The sequence below is a fragment of the Sus scrofa genome, chromosome 13 (assembly GCF_054392235.1).
Source record: "Sus scrofa isolate SSC_HxYL_T2T_F1_AM1 chromosome 13, Sscrofa_HxYL_maternal_Yorkshire_Landrace_v2.0, whole genome shotgun sequence".
Lineage (NCBI taxonomy): Eukaryota > Metazoa > Chordata > Mammalia > Artiodactyla > Suidae > Sus > Sus scrofa.
Genome location: NC_139395.1, coordinates 55,347,672 through 55,363,186, shown reverse-complemented (window position 1 = coordinate 55,363,186; position 15,515 = coordinate 55,347,672). Strand labels below are relative to the sequence as shown.

Below are 15,515 nucleotides of genomic sequence, written 5' to 3'. Positions count from 1 at the left end.
GTCCATAAATTTTCAGTTTAAGCCTGTCTTTATGACGTTCTCATTGTTTTCTGATCCCTTATAAAATAATCATCATAAAATATTGTGTTAATGAGATGCTTTACATTCTTTTTTTCATATTAAGTCCTTGAAATCCAGTGTGTGTTTATATTCACAGCACATCTCAGGTCAGTCTAGCTCCATTTCAAGTGCTCAGTAGCCACCTGTGACTAGTGACTACCAAATTGAACAATGCAATTCCAGAAAGCAATTTTGAAGAACTTCATGGTTTTGCAGTAGGAAAAGATTTTGTAAATAGGGCTCAATTTCAGTAACCACAAAGGAAAATATTGATAAATTAGACTGTATTAAAATTAAAAATTCATTAAAGGACACTTTAAGAAGATAAAAAGGTATGTCACAGAGCAGAAGATGGCATTTTCAAATCAGGAAGGGCTCCAGAATATGTATGTCTAGAGTATATAAAGAACCATAAATGAGTAAGAAAAAAGAAGCAATTCAAAAGAAATCAAAAATGGCCAAGATAGCCAAATAGCCAGTAAACATAGGAAAATCAGAGAAATGCAAATTAAAAATACATTGTGATCTCACTATACCCTGTAACAATGGCTAGAATATGCAATACCAAGAATTTTGCTAAGGATACCAAAGAACTGGAGCTCACACTGCTGGTGGGAGTGTAAATTGATATGACTATTGGAAAACTTGTTTTGGCAGCATCTCCATAAGCAGAACATACCATATTCTTCTACCCAACAGTTACCTCCTAGATATAATAGCCACTAGAACACATATGTATGTGTACCCAAAGACATGCATAAACTGTGGAGACCTACTCAGTCCCCCCAGAGTTGATGTAGAGATTATTTTATTTTAAAGTGAAAACATTTGAGCTGCAGAAATGCAGGAATAAATTTTATCTGAACTTCCTTTATCTGACTAAAGCAGAGCCTTCTGAAGATACAGCTACCGTTTAGCTGCCAAGAAGACAGACTGGCCTTTCCCAATAGCATCAACAAACTCAGTAGGACCTTCCAAACTTTCCCACTGAAGACCTAACCCATCCTCCCCGCCAAACTTTGTTGTTTTATAAACTTTTATCTCTGACTATCCAGTGATTTACTTCTTACTGAGCAACTTCCTTGTACACATGTAAATAAACTTTGTCTTTTCTCCTGCTAATCTGGCTATTATCAGTTACTCTGCAGGCCTCCACCAGTGGACCCAAGTTGGAAGAGGAAAAACTTTTCAACATAAACACATTCATGATAGCCTCAAATTGGAAACAACCCAGTCTCCTTAAATAGTAGAAAGCATAAGTAAATCTTGATATATTGATATATTCATACTCTTTACACTCAAAACTGTGGATGAATTTTACAAATGTAATATTCAAGGAAAGAAGAGAGCTGAGGAATTCATACTGTATGATTTTATTCATACAGAGTTCAAAAACAGGCCTATTAATTGGTAGTGTTGGAAGTCACCATATTCCATCAGTCACTCATCTGAGCTACTTTAGGGAGCAGAGAGTGTAATGATTAGGAGGAGGAATGAAGGAAGTTTCTGTTCTTGGCCCAGGTGGTGGTTATAGTAACTTAAGAATCATTCACTGAGCTGTGCATTTATTATTTGTGCACTTTTCTATGTGTAAAGTACACTTTCATAAAATATATATTATTTTATAAAATATATTTATATGTTTAATATATAAAATATATTTACCAATTTATTGGTAAGAACCATTAGTGAAATTCTTAGTCTAATACAGTCAGTTTTCTTTTTCTGATTTTTCAGTGTTTCTGTATCTTCCAGCCTTTTTTACAATTTAGCATGTAAGCTTTCTACAGAACAAGGAACATCTTTAGTTTGAATTGCCGCTAGAGTAACACCATGAATAATTATTTTGATGATGATGGAAGCATCACGACGTGAGAGCATTATTGCCCTCCTTGGCAAGCCCAGTATATGTACTAGAATGGTCCCAGCAACAAAAGAATTCTGATTATTTCCTTGCAATGTTTTTAAAAAGTGTTTTGTAGTCACATCTGATCAAAAGTCCGTTTATCACCCACATCAGCCTCCTATCACAATATTTTTCATTAACTGAAACTTTACAATTAACACACTCTGCAACTGCTGGGAGATAAATCAAGTAAAGATCCTGTCAACTTCCTCCAGTTTTTTATTTTCTTGTGCATCCAGCCAACACTGGGGGGAAATTAAATTGTCATTCCTCACAGAGCCTTCTTTTTAGCATATCATTGTTTTATTTGACTAGTGAACATAAAAGAATAACCAAACTTTGAAAAGAAAATGGAAATCAGTACATAAATATGGTATCTGATAATCTGACACACTTAATGATGAAAATGATACCCTGTAGTTATTCTTTACAAAAGCCCAGAGAGCTAAATTAGAGCATTATATTAAACTCCACCTACTCTTTCTGCACCATTAAGTTCCAATCACTCAGTAAAAAGGTTTAGATGGTTTTATTTTGAATTCTAAGTTTAAGGCAATTATTCTATAGTTAAAGTTAGGAAAGGCTGCAAAGTTTTATGCTGTTGATTTGCTTAAGACTTAGTTACAAAACGTTTAACACAGAGTTGTCTCATAACTCTCTACAAGTGTTATATAAAGTTGCTTAATAATGAATCTTTTTCTGTAATTTCAAGTAATAATAACTACTAACACACTCTTGCTGTTATTACACCTATCACTACTGACTTCATCTCTGTAGCAGGCACTGAGTGATGAGAGTGTCCATATGCTATATTACTTTATTTAACCCTACCACAACCCACTGTTGTCAGTCCTATAATTCCAATATTCTAAATGAGGAAAGAGAGGCCCAGAGTTTAACCCAGAGAATGCAAGGCTTAAGAGGAAATTTAAGATCAAATCAAAATCTGTGCAACTTAAATCATGTGCTGTGTTGGTACCCCAAATGTACATCTAAAGTCAGCTCCACACTGGATTATCAGCATATTTTCTTTTTTTTTTTTTTATTTTTTTTATTTTCCCACTGTACAGCAAGGGGATCAGGTTATCCTTACATGTATACATTGCAATTACAGTTTTTCCCCCACCCTTTCCTCTGTTGCAACATGAGTATCTAGACATAGTTCTCAATGCTATTCAGCAGGATCTCCTTGTAAATCTATTCTAGGTTGTGTCTGATAAGCCCAAGCTCCCGATCCCTCCCACTCCCTCCCCCTCCCATCAGGCAGCCACAGGTCTCTTCTCCAAGTCCATGATTTTCTTTTCTGAGGAGATGTTCATTTGTGCTGGATATTAGATTCCAGTTATAAGTGATATCATATGGTATTTGTCTTTGTCTTTCTGACTCATTTCACTCAGTATGAGAGTCTCTAGTTCCATCCATGTTGCTGCAAATGGCATTATGTCATCCTTTTTTTTATGGCTGAGTAGTATTCCATTGTGTATATATACCACTTCTTCCAAATCCAATCATCTGTCGATGGACATTTGGGTTGTTTCCATGTCCTGGCTATTGTGAATAGTGCTGCAATGAACATGCGGGTGCAAGTGTCTCTTTTAAGTAGAGCTTTGTCCGGATAGATGCCCAAGAGTGGGATTGCGGGGTCATATGGAAGTTCTATGTATAGATTTCTAAGGTATCTCCAAACTGTTCTCCATAGTGGCTGTACCAGTTTACATTCCCACCAGCAGTGCAGGAGGGTTCCCTTTTCTCCACAGCCCCTCCAGCACTTGTTATTTGTGGATTTATTAATGATGGCCATTCTGACTGATGTGAGGTGGTATCTCATGGTAGTTTTGATTTGCATTTCTCTTATAATCAGCGATGTTGAGCATTTTTTCATGTGTTTGCTGGCCGTCTGTATATCTTCTTTGGAGAAATGTCTATTCAGGTCTTTTGCCCATTTTTCCATTGGTTTTTTTGCTGTTGAGTTGTATAAGTTGCTTATATATTCTAGAGATTAAGCCCTTGTCAGTTGCATCATTTGAAACTATTTTCTCCCATTCTGTAAGTTGTCTTTTTGTTTACTTTTGGGTTTCCTTTGCTGTGCAAAAGCTTTTCAGTTTGATGAGGTCCCATGGGTTTATTTTTGCTCTAGTTTCTATTGCTTTGGGAGACTGACCTGAGAAAATATTCATGATGTTGATGTCAGAGAGTGTTTTGCCTATGTTTTCTTCTAGGAGTTTGATGGTGTCCTGTCGTATATTTAAGTCTTTCAGCCATTTGGAGTTTATTTTTGTGCATGGTGTGAGGGTGTGTTCTAGTTTCATTGCTTTGCATGCAGCTGTCCAGGTTTCCCAGCAATGCTTGCTGAATAGACTTTCCTTTTCCCATTTTATGTTTTTTGCCTCCCTTGTCAAAGATTAATTGACCATAGGTGTCAGGGTTTATTTCCGGATTCTCTATTCTGTTCCATTGGTCTGTCTGTCTGTTTTGATACCAGTACCACACTGTTTTGATGACTGTGGCTTTGTAGTATTTCTTGAAGTCTGGGAGAGTTATGCCTCCTGCTTGGATTTTGTTTCTCAGGATTGCTTTGGCGATTCTGGGTCTTTTGTGGTTCCATATAAATGTTTGGATTGTTTGTTCTAGTTCTGTGAACAATGTCATGGGTAATTTGATAGGGATTGCATTGAATCTGTAGATTGCTTTGGGTAGGATGGCCATTTTCACAATATTGATTTTTCCAATTCAGGAACATGGAATATCTTTCCATTTCTTTACATCTTCTTTGATTTCTTTGATTAAAGTTTTATAGTTCTCGGCATATAGGTCCTTTACCTCTTTGGTCAGGTGTATTCCGAGGTATTTGATTTTGTGAGGTACAATTTTAAAAGGTATCGTATTTTTGTATTCCTTTTCTAATGTTTCATTGCTGGTATACAGAAATGCAACTGACTTCTGAATGTTAATCTTATATCCTGCCACTTTGTATCAGCATATTTTCTATTGTGGCAATGATAGTCGTCACTGTTGCTACAGTCCCACCCTAGTTATTTGTTCATCCAGATATACAACATTGGGGTATGTTGGTGTTCCATTTAGTGACCAACCAAGCCTTGCTGGGTTTTAGAAAATCAATCCCAGAAGTTGAGGTGGTCAGTCTAAAGTCATGGGATTTTTCTCTTTGATTCTCCATTACTCCTGTTACAGTGCCCTGCATATGAAATTATGTATGGATTCCCAGCAATAGGATTTCCCTTGGAAATATGAATTGAATTTGTTCATCTGAGAGTCCCATTTTATTAGAAACATCCATCTCTAAGAGATGGCCCCAAATCAGACATTCTGTGGTTCCCATTCTCCCTGTGCATTTGGAATCAGTCCATATGCAATAGATTGGAGTTTTTAGGAGAACGTAGCACATTTACTCTGTGCTAGAGCTGTTAGTATAAAATACTCATTAAATCTTTTATGTTTAAATTTTTATAGCACTTTGTGCTGTCTGAAATAATATTCCTTCTGTAGAGGAGGAAAATCTTTTTCCCTCTCCCCTTTAGGTTTTCCTGCAAAGTAAACTGATAAACAGAAAAACAAAGCTTACTGGCTCCTTCAGGATACATATCTCAAAGGAGTGATTAGAACTTGAGCTTATACAGTACCTTAACCAAAGAACAGTGAATTGTATAGGAAAGGGACTTTGAGCCTCTAGAGGTGGCAAATTATGAAAGTATAAATATGTGGGGGAAAGTAATGGAAGATGAGGGCTAGTTAGTAAGGTGTGTTGTATACATCCCTCTGGTAAGAATCTAGAGTTGTCTCCAGTGATTAAGAATCATCCTCCCCTTCCTGGAAGAGATGGAGAGAGCAGAGAGTTTTTCTTGTGTCTGCATCTTCTCATTGCCTTCAGCTCAAAATAATCATTATATCAAATCGACATATTTTGGGGTGGCATTATTACCAAATTCAGGTCCGACTGCTCACCGCTCAAAAATTAATATCCAAGAGGTAGTTGTTGGTGGAAGGGAAAGTTGCCTTCAATCAGAATTCCAGCAGTCTGGGGAGATGGACTTAATGGTCCTCAAAAACCATCTCCAAAGATTCTGCTCAGCCATGCAAGTTTTAAAAGGAAAGGGGGAAAGTAATTTCTGTGAATCATAAGTCTGGGGTCAGAGTCGTTCCCATACCCCACTGCATGCAGACTTGTTGATTTCTTGTGGTCTTTCTGTGCTTTCTTGTTCACACAGTTTGTTTACGATATTACTAAAAGGGAAGCTAGAGGAGAGATCTAGTCATCTGTTAATTCCCTCTGCTTCATTTCTACTTCTTTGATCTATGGGAAGAATCAACAGGTTAGGCAAGGTATTTTGTGATCAAAAGTTTTGAAGTATGCTTGGGCTGGAGATGAGCAGAGCATGGGGGTGCCTGGTTTAGGTGAAGGTACAGTAGAGCTTTGCTAAGGTGACAAAGCAAAAGGGGTTTCCTGCTGAGGGTGGTTTTCGGCAAAGAGCTGCTAACAGCAAGTTCTGAACCCCTTTACTTCTTTGTATATTTTTTATTGTCTGTCTCTGCCTCTAAACTGTAAGCTCCAATATAAGTAAGGACTGTGGCTTGGTCACCACTCTATTGTCAACACTTAGTACTGAAGTATAAAGGGGCATAGAACAGGCATTCAGATATTTTTTGAATGTTCCCTAAAGATATGAGAATAAAACCTGTTATTTGGAAGGGTTTTAATGATATTTATTTGGAATGAAAAATCCTCATTCTGTGTGCATCCTTCTCCTGGGTAAAATAATACTCAAGTTTTCTATAGTAGTGTAGAGGTTCTAAAGGATCTCTTGAGAAATACCATAGTTTTTACAGTTTTCCTCACCCTTTTTTTTCTGTTGGAAAAATATACTCAATAGACGTCATTCACCTATTCATGCTTTGGTGGACATGAGTCAGAATCCTCCTCATAAACTCAACAAAAGCCACAAAGTAGACTCTGGCCTATTCTGGTCTTAAGCCTGTTCCCATCCTGGGAATGAAGGAAGGCTTATTCCCTCAGACCACATGGAGTGAGTTGCCTATAGGAGAGAAGAAGTAGGTTCTCAAGAGAGAGAGAAGAAAAATATGTTCAACCAACAAAATCATAGCTACCACAATATGTATGTACAAATAGGCTTTTAACTCTTTTAACTCTTCAACAACCATGTAAACTCTTTCTTTTCCACTTTTTATTTTTTTCATTTCTTTTTATTTTATTTTTGCTTTTTAGGGCTGCACCTGCAGTATGTGGAGGTTCCCAGGCTAAGGGTCAGGTCAGAGCTATAGCTGCTGACCTACACCACAGCCACAGCAACATGAGATCCGAGCCACATCTGCAACCTACACCACAGTTCACTGCAACACCAGATCCTTAACCCACTGTAAGAGGCCAAGAATCAAACCTGTGTCCTCTTGGATGCTAGTCATATTTGTTTCCACTGAGCCACAATGGGAACTCCCCTTTCCACTTTTCTTCAAGAAAATATATGGAAATGGGAATGAAATTGCGATTACCTTGAATTATTTTCAGTGTATTTTTAAGGAAATTATTTACATATTTCCATAATGAACCTATTTTGGTAACATTACATGAAGCAAATATAATATTTGATTGTAACGTAGGATTAGTTGTGTTCTTACTATATTCCAAGCACAAAAAAGAGGATTTTATCCCCTAAAAGATTGAGAATTGCCGTTTTAACATGTAAGAACTCCAGACTGTTTGCAAAAATCTGCTGTACAAAATAGAATCATTTTATAGTTATAACAATAATTTTTTTTTTGTCTTTTTGTCTCTTTAGGGCCACACCTACAGCATATGGAGGTTCCCAGGCTAGGGGTCGAATTGGAGCTGTAGCTGCCAGCCTGCGCCAGAGCCACAGCAACGCGGGATCCGAGCCACATCTTTGACCTACACCACAGCTCATGGCAATGCCAGATCCTTAACCCACTGAGCAAGGCCAGGGATCTAACCTGCATCCTCTTGGATGCTAGTTCGGTTTGTTAACTGCTGAGCCACGATGGGAACTCCATACAGTTATAACAATGATTTTTAAGAGCAAAAAACAGTTAATAAGCCAGTCTTGCATTAGACATCTTGATGTATAAGTTGACTTCATGCAAATAATATAAGCAAACTGAATTTCCCAGTTTACTCATCAGACACCATATAGATACATATCACATTCACATCTTTAAAATGTAATAAGAAAAATCACCTCTTTGTATCTGGGAAGTCTGTCCCTACAATTCCATTACCAACTTGGATGACACTAAGCTGAGAGAAATCTCACTTCACTTTGTGTCTTCCTTTTACTACTGTGTGATCTTCCCAGATAGTTAATTTTTTTATGTGTCTTAATCAAAGCATTCTGTAGTTACTACCAATTTCTAACACCTAGATGAAACTTCTTCTGGCACAAAAATATCAAAAGAAAGAATTGAAATGATCACATCCGTGATCCTCATCATATGCAAGTTTTCGCTTTATCCTGACCTGACTTTGAATATTTAGGGAAAATGCTCAATTTGTAGCCTTAGCAAATGGCACCGCAATGTCACACTCTGTTTAACATTCAGCTTTGTTAATCAAGAAAACCAGATTGGCTTGCTGCATGTTGATTAAATTGATTACAGCTGTAGGCCTTGATAACATTTTTTTCAAGTGTCTCTAATTAATCAGACAATGCTTGATTAGTTTTTTCTGTTTCAAGGAGATAAACTGACTTCTTTGAGAATTTTCACCCAAAATGATTCCCCTCCAATGAAAGGTAAAGATAAGTGAGTCACTGCTTAGTTTTCCATGACGTGGAGACCTTTTATCTTCTAGCAACTAAAAAGAAACGAAAGAAGAAAAACCCTTTGAAGAAGCTGATTAAAATATAATATTAAATTTCTTTTCATATACTCACATGAATACATCTCCTAGAATGAGAAAAGGCTATGTGTTCCCTCTGAGCTTTTAGTCTGGCCTCCTCTCTATTGTAGAGCGTGTCTCAACTTTCCCATTGTAACCATTCTTTGTCAAGTTATATCATTGAATTGTCAGACATGACATTGCAGATTTCAGCCCAGGAACCATTTTTTTTTCTAATCAGGCTCATGAATGATGCATTAAATATAATAAGCCACCACCATTTTTTAGTCATATCTATAGCATTAGATAAAACAACTGATGTTTATGCAAATGAAATCTTGACAATTTCCAGGAACATTACCAACATTTATAAAGACCCAAAATGTTCTGCTTTCATTGCTGAAGTTGATATTTCCAACAGGGAAGACTGCTAGGATCAGCTCAGATGGTACGTGTTGGCATGAGGAAGGAACCTCATTTTCCTCTCTTCTTCATTTCGTTGAGGGACCGGTCTTGTTTCCTGTAAAGCACTTGTCACCTAAAACACTTTTTTATAGATATTTTTAAGCTGTGCTTCAGAAGAGTCCCATCAAATTGGAAGCTCTTGAAGAGCAAGAATCTGCCTTTAAAAAAGAAAGCAAAAAAAAAAAAAAAATCAACCAGAACAGGGAAATAGGTGTAAAAATCAGTTCTTACTCTTCCACCCCCAACCTCACCTCTCGACTCTCAGGTGTGATGACAGTTAACAGTTTCTTGTGCATCCTTCAAAAACTTCCTATGCATTTATAAGAAGATATGTTTCATTTATGTATGTTTTTCAATGTAAACTCTATGACATGCTGTTTCACAGCTTGATTTTTTTTATTTTTACTGGGTAGATTTTTGGACCTCTTTCCGATTTTGCACATGTAGATCAACACTTTCTTCATTAACTGCTAGATATTATTTCATTGTTTGGATGTACCATAATTTATTCAACCAGTTCTCTGCTAATGGGCATTTTGGTAGTTTCTAGCTTTATGTTACAGTAGACAGTGCTATAGTAAACATCTTCATGCACATAGCTCTATGCGCTTGGGCAAGTATGTGTTTACAGTAAGTTTCTAGCAGTGAAATTATGTGGTCAAAAGTAATTTTGGGAGTTCCCGTCGTGGCGCAGTGGTTAACGAATCCGACTAGGAACCATGAGGTTGCGGGTTCGGTCCCTGCCCTTGCTCAGTGGGTTAACGATCTGGCGTTGCCGTGAGCTGTGGTGTAGGTTGCAGACGCAGCTCGGATCCGGCGTTGCTGTGGCTCTGGCGTAGGCTGGTGGCTACAGCTCCGATTCAACCCCTAGCCTGGGAATCTCCATATGCCGCCGGAGCGGCCCAAGAAATAGCAACAACAACAACAAAAAAAAAAGACAAAAGACAAAAAAAAAAAAAAAAAAGTAATTTTGATAGATAGTACCAAATTGTTCACAAGTTTGCATTCCTGCAGCTCACACTTACGCCATCAAACTTCAGAGCTTTTGCCAAGCTGCTGTGTATCAATAGTATCTCATTATTTTAATTTGCATTTCTATAATTGTATACATGGTCAAATATCTTCCAATATTTGGAGGAGGCAGGAAGCATTTATATGTCTTTCTTCTGACCTGCCTATTCATATATTTGACTACTTTCCTGGAACCAAGTTTTGTATTTTTCAGCTTCCTCATATGTCTAATACACTGTTGGGCACAAGGATATTCAGCAACTATTTAAATTTAACTTATACAGTACATGGGACATACAGAAAGAATCTGAAATAGTCTTTATTAGAGTATAAGATGCTTGAGGTATATCTGGAGACCTTCACTCTCGTGGGACGACAGAAACAAGATGTATTCTTAGGAGGTTGCTATACATTCCAACCTTATCTTGATACAATGAGAAATTAATTTTGTCAAAGGAAGGATTCCATGTTCCTCATATGTATTTTCATACACATATGTACTAAATTTCCAAAACAAAACCATTATTTCTTGTCTCGATTATATAACAACAATCTCCTATCTGATCCTTGTGGTCCCTCTCTTATTTCCTACCAACCCATTCTCCACACAGATGTCACCATGATGTTTCTAAAATGTAAATCCAGGATTCTTCTGGCTTAAAATCTTTCAATAGATTCCCAGCACCTTCACAATAAGTAGGAACTGCTTAGCTGGCCATCTAAGAGCACTGCCTTCTTCAGTAATTGTAGTGTCTCCTCACGTGTCACACATAAACACCCAGGGCCCATCATTTCACACCACTAAAGGTACCTCAAGCTCTCTACACCTTTCTGCTATAGTGCATGCTGTTCCTTCTAGAATATCCTTACATCTCTTCTTCTCTATCTTGTGGCCTCATTCTCATCCTTTAGGAGGAATCCTGTCATCACTTTTGCTTTAAAAAACCTTACCACAACCCTTCTCCTAACTGTGCAGGATTCCTTGGGCTTATGTCTATTTAACAATACCTACTTTACTCTCTTATAAGTGTTTATCTAACAGTCTGTCTTCAGGAGACTGCTGAATTCCTCAGGGGCAGGAATCATGTTTTACTCCTCAATACACAGGATAAAGTCTGCAACACTGCAGGGGCTCAATAAACTTCTATTCAGTGTAAGATTATGAAGCAGCTGTGCTGATAGCAGTGTAGAAAAGCCTTTCCCATGTTTTTTCTAGTAGATGGGATATTACTGTTCATGTGTTACAGTTGAATTTGATGGCTTATGCCTGGATTTGTGCCTCCAGAATCGAATTATCTGCTATATCTAATAAGCCAGTGTCTGTAAAATAATTTCAAGATGCTATGCCATTAATATTTTCTTAACCTAAAGGAAAATCTGCTGAGCAGGAAGGATATTCAGTTTTGCAGAAAATGTATAAAGTATATTTAGTAGAGTAAAAGAAGTTGTTGATTTTTGTGGTTTCTTGTAACATTAAGAACTTGGAGGGAGGAGTTCCCGTCATGGCACAGTGGTTAACGAATCCAACTAGGAACCATGAGGTTGCGGGTTCGATCCCTGGCCTTGCTCAATAGGTTAAGGATCCGGCGTTGCCATGAGCTATGGTGTAAGTCAAAGATGTGGCTCAGATCCTGCATTGCTGTGGCTCTGACAAAGGCCGCCAGCTACCACTCTGATTAGACCCCTAGGCTGGGAACATCCAAATGATGCTGGAGCAGCCCTGGAAAAGGCAAAAAAAAAAAAAAAAAAAAAAAAAAAAAAAAAAAAACAAAAAACACCACAGAAAAAAGAACTTGGAGGGAGCAGGGTCCTCTCTGTTTTGTGAGTCTTCTTGCAAAGACATGGGCAGGGGAGGTGATTTTGTAGAGGCCAGAAGAAAGAAAAAATATGGTTTTCCTTTTATGTCTGTTTCATGTCTGTAAATAAATATGGATTGATGTGAGGTAAAAATATAGTACTTGCTTTGTAATGTGGTTCCCAGCTTTTGCTGTAGAAGAGACTCGATCCTATTCCAGATGTCACCATAATGCAAACATCCTCTGGGAGCACTTTTAGGAGGGGAGAGGAAATGTCTAGAAAGAGTAATAATGTTCTCAACTGGCTGCCTTTTCTGACGCCTGTTATTCCTCCCACTGCTCTCACTGTTCTCCCGACCTTCTTTCTACAAGGTCTTCCTCAGAGAACTGATCCCTTTTCTTGTCTTTTCACTCTCACCTGTACATCTTTCTCCCATAGCCCTGGCCTTCGACAAGTTCAAGAATGAATGAATTCATTCATACAGTGAACATTTATTCAGTATATTGTATGTGTCAAGCCCAGGGTGAAGACAGACAGGGTTGATTGCCTTATGGAGCATGCAGCTTAGGCACAGGTCCTCGTTAGAAGGCCCTCTCTCTGAATTCTTGTCACTTCCTTTTGCCTTAATGCTTGGAAGAGGTGGGGGGCAAAATCCCTAGGATTCTATACTATGTATATAGCATTCCTTGTGTGTCCCCCTATACCTGTCCATACCTCTGTAAGGAGTCCTTTCTTAAGCCTGCCTCAATTCATCCCAATTTGAGTATGCCAAGTGTTTCCTGCTGGGACATTGACTGTTAATAAACTTGCTATACACTTAGAACTTGGACACAGCTTCTCCGAAATAAAATTTGAGCTGAAAGATAAAATAAATAAGGTGCCTTAGTCCATTTGGGATGCTGTAGTATACCATAGATTAGTGGCTTTTGAACAATAGGAATTTCTTTCTCACAGTTCTGGAGGCAGAGATGTCTAAGAGCAAAGTATGGCAGATTTGGTGTCTGGTGAAAGCCCTCTTCCTGCTTAATAAAGAGGTGTCTTCTCACTGTGACCTCATATGGCAGAAGAGGCAAGGGAACTCTCTGGGCCCTCTTTTATAAAGGCACTCATCCCATTCGTGAGGACTCCACCCTCACGACCTAAGCACCTCCCAAAAGCCCTATCCCCAGACACCATCACATCGGGGGTTAGATTTCATCATACGAATGTCAGGGGTGATATAAACATTCAGTCTATAAGCACTAGGCTATTATGGGAAAAGAGACTAAGGATATGGCTCTTCCTCTGAAGCCTGGAATGGCAGTAACAGGGAGGGAAAGGCAAAAAATATGTTGCAGAGATAGTAAGGATCAGACTATGCAGAGTTTTGAAGGTGAATTATCGTCTTTGAAAGTAGTAAGTCCACAAGTTACTGATGATAACCACTTGGTGGGCACATTGTAGAAAGCCTTCAGAACCAGAATGTTGAGAATCTGGCTAGAGACCTCCTATGGAAACTAACCAATATTAAACACTAGCATCTTAATACTTATTCCAGTCCATGTTAAGCAACATGCAGAAGAGTTCCCAACATATAGTTCATGTTCAGCTTATTGTTTGAGCTTCTTGCCTCAAATGAATGATAAATCTTATGAAGGAAAGCTATCAAGAGCTCTTTGTATAGGTTTAAATTTTTTAAAAAAGAAACATTTATTTCCTTAGTGTTTTAAACTAGTAAACATATTTCTGAACCACCATTCTGCCTTCTGAGGCAGAAAATTAAATTTTTCTGTCTTGGCTATAAAGAGGCAGGCATGTGTCCCCAGGCTGACCTGTATATGTACCGAGCACATGATGAGAAAACAATAGCATGCTCCTAGCAGGTAAAGAAAGAATAAGATCAAGGCATATGCAAGAGTGAGTTGCAGCAGCAGCATTATTTACTGTTATGAAAGTTTCAGCACTGAGTAGCTCTCATTATTCTAACAGACTCTTTTAATACTCATGCATTCAGTAAATACCGAGGAAGTGCCTGTTCTTTGCCAGACATTCTGCTAGGTGCAAGGTAGAGTCAGACAGGGAAGACTACATTCATCCAGTGATCAAACAAATGAAGATGTAATTATGCGTGGGTGTCTTCTGACCAGAGGAAGATTTAGAATTAAGTGTGGCACATTTTTTTGTGTCTTTTAAGAAGGAATTTGTGCAATATGATATTTTATGACGTTGTAACATAGGAGAGATTTGGGCCTTTTAAATTTGTAATTTTAGAACTCAGAGACGTGCAATTGAGGAAATCCATTTAGATTTGTGGTAAGTTGAAAACTTGCTAAATTTCTGTATAGTTGTAGAACATTTATAATACTTTTGGGTAAACAGTGTTTTATAAGTTTAATTTACTTAGGATTATTTAGTATTAAAAAAGGTGATTTTTTTTTCTTAGTTCAGACAACTGAAGAACTTTATAAGGAAATAGGTATGATAAATATATAAAAGAAGTTTAAGGAGGAGTTCCTGTCATGGCTCAGTGGTTAAGGAATCTGACTAGGAACCATGAGGTTGCGGGTTCAATCCCTGGTCTTGCTCAGTGGGTTAAGGATCCGGTGTTGCCATGAGCTGTGGTGTAGGTTGAAGATGAGGCTCGGATCCTGCGTTGCTGTGGCTCTAGCGTAGGCCGTTGGCTACAACTTGGATTAGACCCCTAGCCTGGCAACCTCCATATGCCGTGGGAGTGACCCTAGAAAAGGCAGAAAAAGAAATTGCTGCAGATTGCTGAATTCCTTATATAAGCTCTCTTGTGTAAGTATTTCACATTGGCCAGCTCCTCTGACCCAGAGCTTTATGATAGCTCTGTGATATATATACACACAAATACATAGAGTAATTATATCTAATATGTTTTATATTTCTCAAATAATTACTCCCCCCAAATAAATATTTATGCATACAAGATTGTAGACAGTTTCCATACAAGGAATTCCTTGAAGAGAACAAACAAATAAGCTAACCAGCGCACAGCAGCCCGTGTCATTTTCTGTTGATTAGAATGTTTCTTCCATCTGATTTCCAGGGTCTGACATACAGCAGTTCAGTAAATGGTTGCAGTATATGTGGAAGGGTGATCAAGCTAGCTGTTGCTCTCATATCATGTACGTATTTATGTATATATATGGGTATGTTTGCACACACATATATATTTGTAAGACATACATGAATGAAATAAATGTGTGTAAAACTCTCTTGTAAACAAAATCTTGTTTTTAAATGAAGGAACTGAAACTTAGTCTATCCTAAGTGAGGACATTATCCTCACTTACAAAAACATCTGTTAGCTCTGACTCAGTTAATGCTCAGTGCCAAAACTTTAAAAAATCTAGCGTGCAAGGTGAATGAAAAGATTGTGGTGGGTTTTTTTTTTTTTTTCTGGAG

The 15,515-nt window shown here is 37.9% G+C and overlaps 1 protein-coding gene across 50 annotated transcripts in view; it reads left to right on the top strand.

Moving 5' to 3' along the window:
- The window catches only part of CFAP20DC (CFAP20 domain containing), a 282,882-nt gene that overhangs the window by 242,273 nt on the left and 25,094 nt on the right, over nt 1-15,515 (top strand). For 5 of the 50 annotated variants that reach the window (XR_014823405.1, XR_014823403.1, XR_014823404.1 and 2 more), the window contains one exon: nt 15,157-15,235. The exons of the other annotated variants lie outside the window; for them this stretch is intronic. The gene's annotated coding sequence lies outside the window, so the exon portion shown is untranslated. The remainder of the gene's footprint in view (nt 1-15,156; nt 15,236-15,515) is intronic. 50 annotated transcript variants of the gene reach the window in all.